Consider the following 4,025-nt stretch of genomic DNA (forward strand, 5'->3'; position numbering starts at 1 on the left):
AAGTCATGATTCTATCTTTCCTCTGGCTCTGTGTGGAAAGCTGTCATTAAAACGAAGATCTGAATGCTCTTTAAGGCAAATGACCAAACCCCTAGACCACGTTAGTAGAAAGTCTTTTGGATTTTAAGGGCAATTTTATTAAAAGGAACCAGGGCCAGCAAACCAGGAAGTACGTATAGTGGGCCAATTGGCTTACCCCACAGAAACCACTTAACATATTGATATCAAACAAACCAAAAATTAATAATGAACACTTTGCTTACAGCACACCAAAAAAAAAATCCATAATTTGTTGCAACAGTTGACTCCTTAAAAATAAGTACTTACTTAAAACTGCACTGCTTAAAAGAGAAAACATGACATGATCCATGGATGAAGATTCTACAAACCATATACCTCTAATGTATAAAGAATTCAGGCAATGTTTTTCTCCTTTAATTTAGCTAAAAACACATCTGAATAAACTGCCCTAGAGATGAAGAAATCAAGTATGTGACAGAAGTTTGTGTTCAGCATGCCTATCCTTGGAGTGGGAGTGGGAAAGGACAGCTGCTTTTTCAGGGCTGATCCCAGAAAAGCCCTGTACTCTGAGAGTACATCCCCAGAGTACAGAGAAGAGGAGAGGGCTGGCCACATGGGGAAGCAGCAGGCCAAGAAAAACCCTTTCCTCCCAGAAAGGATGTAAGAGCAAAGGGCTGAAAGTGTTTGAGTGGAAGTTCTGGGATGAAACTCTTGAATATTTGCCCAACATATTGAAGATTTCTCATGCATTGATCAGGTATGGATAGGACTTATCCAAGGAGGAACATAAGCAAGAGGTTGTCATGTAGGACTTCAACTAGTTAAAATGATAAATTCCAAGCATTGTTCCATTACTGATTGCTAGCAAGTAAGTCACTTTCATTATCATATCTCTGTTTCCCAGTTTGCAAAACAGTCAATACAAAAACCTGATTTATGTGTGATATGGTTTACCTAGTGTGAATGAATGGAACTCCCTCAACTACCTTCCACCATACACATATTTGTGCTCTACCGGCTTATCCTTAATTATTAAATTCCAACATTTGTTATTCTCTCCATTAGATGCCATATTAAGAGTTACACAGTCCTGAAAGAGGTAATTAAGACTTCTATATGAGTTTGCTTTTTCAATTGACCAATGCACATCTATCAAGTGCCTACTCTCTGACAGGCCCAGTGCTAGGTCCTGGAGGAAGGGGGAGGATGGTGAGGGGAGACAATGGTGTCTGCCCTCAAAAACTTTGTGTTCTTTTGAGAGAAACCAAATATACACATGCAAGTACTTATATATAAAGTAAAATACAGGTTGATTGACTTGGGTAGGAAAAAAAATACAAGCCGATTTGGTCAGAAGGCATTAGCAGTTAATGGGAATCAGAGAAGGATTCAGGTAGGAGGTAGTAGTCAATTTGAGCCTTGAAGAAAACTAGCATTTCCAAGAAGACATAAATTCCAGGCACAGGAGAAAAGTTTGTACAAAGACACGGAGACAAGAGATTCAGTGTCACATGTGAGAAACAGCAAGGAAATCAGTTTGGCTGGACTGCAGGATGGAATGCATGAGTCAAATAATGTGTAATAGCCACTGTGATGGAGGCAGCTCAAACAGGCTTCAGAGACCTGATTGTTAAATTTTCACTGTGAGCAAAAACTACAAATTAAGGCTTGCTTTATTGTTCTGTTGATTGTGTATTCTTAAGAAATCGATGGAGAAAAAGTAGATTAAATTTAACTGCCATGCATCTTTTATTTTTCCTTCAAAGCCAGTTTTAAACATTCACCATCACACCCCTGGCCTGGAAACAAAATTGTAAAGGGCTATAAATGTCCACTGGAAGAATTCGTATTTCTTCCTAGAGGCAATAGGGAGCTTCTATGATAAAATACCAGTTCCTTTGATTCAACTCTTTTCTGTGATCAGTGGAACTAGGGCAACATAGAAGCGCTGGGTATTTGGAGGATGAGGAACATTGGGAGGATGGGGTGGGGGGTTGAAAAGGTACAGGATGAAATAACAGTGTACTTTACAAATTTACTCAGTGCCAGTTGTGACAGAGCTTATAACAAATTAACTGGGCTTTCAAGGAGGAAATCTTCCTAAGTACTATATTACTAGCCTGATATGTCTGCTTGTGCAAACCAAGTTACTATACACCTTGTTATAATATATGGTGTGAAAATTGCATAGAAAAATAATGCATCTGTTGAAACCACTTTTGATATTTTTTCCTCACGCTAAAGTTTGTCTCATATGCAGCGTAATAGAACAAAGGTCAGTTCTGGATCTAACAATCCCATAAAAAGCTATTCTGCCTTCAAAATCCATTCTCTACCACCATTTTCCTCAACTACTGTTCAAGGGACTAGTAATTGCTTCCCTGTTTCTTCACCTCTCCCAGAAGGCACCAAAGGAATAACAGAAAGTCTCTCAGTAGCATTTTACTTCTCAGTAGGAAGCTGTAGTGTTTGTGATATCCATTTTGATACAAAACCTAAATTAGGCCTCTGGAAATAGGTAATGCATAAAAAGCATTTTGTATCACCAAATTATTATTACAGGTTACAGTTAACCCTTGGAAGATAGAGGTGAGCTCTGCAGCTCCCCACTGAGGTGACTATCTGACACAAAATCACACGCACTACCTCAGAAGACATTTCAGGTAAGTTGAACTATCAGGTTGACCTGTAGGGTTCTGATAGCTAGTTTAAGTGGAAAAGCTGGAAGAAATGCCCGTTAAACAAAAGCATCAGCACAGCATGAATAAGCTGAAGTCTTCCAGGACAAGCTTAGCAGAGCTTAGAAATATAAAGGAAAAAGAGAGTCGCATGATGGTCAAAATCTTTTTTGTTGTTTGTTTTTAATAACAGTACTAGAAGTTACTTTCCTACAAAACCTCTCCCAAGTAAATATGTCATATTTTGAAGAGGTACAACCCCCCCCCAAAAGACATTCTTGTTTCTAAGTAAAAACCTAAAATGAATATTTTCAAATGATCAATTATAGCTGCTAAAATTGCAGCTGTCTGTTACAACCTCAAGATTACAAATAAACTAAACAAATTCTAAAATCCTTATCCCTGAAAAATTGAAGACCTACTTCACAACTAAGATTCAGGGAGAATTATTTATTCTAAAACCACCTCTTCTAGTGCTAAATAAGGCCTTCACGGCTATACTGGCCTTACTTCCCAAATACAGAAAAACAAAAGAAAAACTTTTTTTTCTGACTTAATTCATTCTATCTTTATTTATTGTATCTTCTCTTTTTATCATGATTTTTAAAAAGTATGTTAAAAAGCCATAATTCCAGACCCTTCAAAAGTCTAAGGAAAACAATTAAGTACACATTCTTTTTAGGTTAAAAAGCAAAGCCTATAAAACATATAAGGAGGTGGGCTATCTCCCTCCTTTACAGCCATACTTCTATAATTCAGGTTATTGACTAACCAAAATCTTTTATATAACCTTGCTTTCATGGAATGGCATTTCTTCATTCTTCTGAGTGTGGTTATTATTGTATATTTAGTAAAAGTTATTGTGTCTCCTTAGGAATAAACAGATAACAATTAAATTCTTACCACTTGAGACATTCAGTAAACAGAATGAAAATTTAAGTCCCCAAAGTGATTTCTAGCCGAGGTAAAAATGATGATTTCAAAAAGTAAAAGCATTTTTAAAGTGACTACATAGGTGTAAGATGGGGGGGGGAAGTACTTTACTTGATAACATGGAAAAATATAGTAGCTAATAAGAACAACCTAAGTTTTATAGGGTAATTAGTGTACCATTGAGATTAACCAAATTTCAGAGCTGCCCAGGGTTTTTAGCTGAGTCCCAGAAATAGAGGGCAAAGGGACTACAGGGTAAAACTCTCTCTTCCTTTCTCCTCCTCCTCCTTTTCCTCCTCCTCCTCCTCCTCCTCTCTCTCTCTCTCTCTCTCTCTGTCTCTCTCTCTGTCTCTCTCTCTCTCTCTGTCTCTCTCTCTCTCTCTCTCTCTCTCT

General features: G+C 37.6%; 1 long non-coding RNA gene across 1 annotated transcript in view; it reads left to right on the forward strand.

The window, feature by feature from the left end:
* The first annotated feature begins 596 nt into the window (after positions 1-596).
* Positions 597-4,025, forward strand: part of LOC138176107 (uncharacterized) — a 6,270-nt gene continuing 2,841 nt past the window's right edge. Inside the window, exons 1-2 of the long non-coding RNA XR_011172163.1 lie at positions 597-889; positions 2,584-2,684. This is a non-coding gene — a long non-coding RNA (uncharacterized lncRNA). The remainder of the gene's footprint in view (positions 890-2,583; positions 2,685-4,025) is intronic.

Source organism: Petaurus breviceps, unplaced genomic scaffold (assembly GCF_028583685.1).
Source record: "Petaurus breviceps papuanus isolate PSGF00001 unplaced genomic scaffold, PetGlider_PUasm1.0 81, whole genome shotgun sequence".
In the NCBI taxonomy this organism is placed as follows: Eukaryota; Metazoa; Chordata; class Mammalia; order Diprotodontia; family Petauridae; genus Petaurus; species Petaurus breviceps.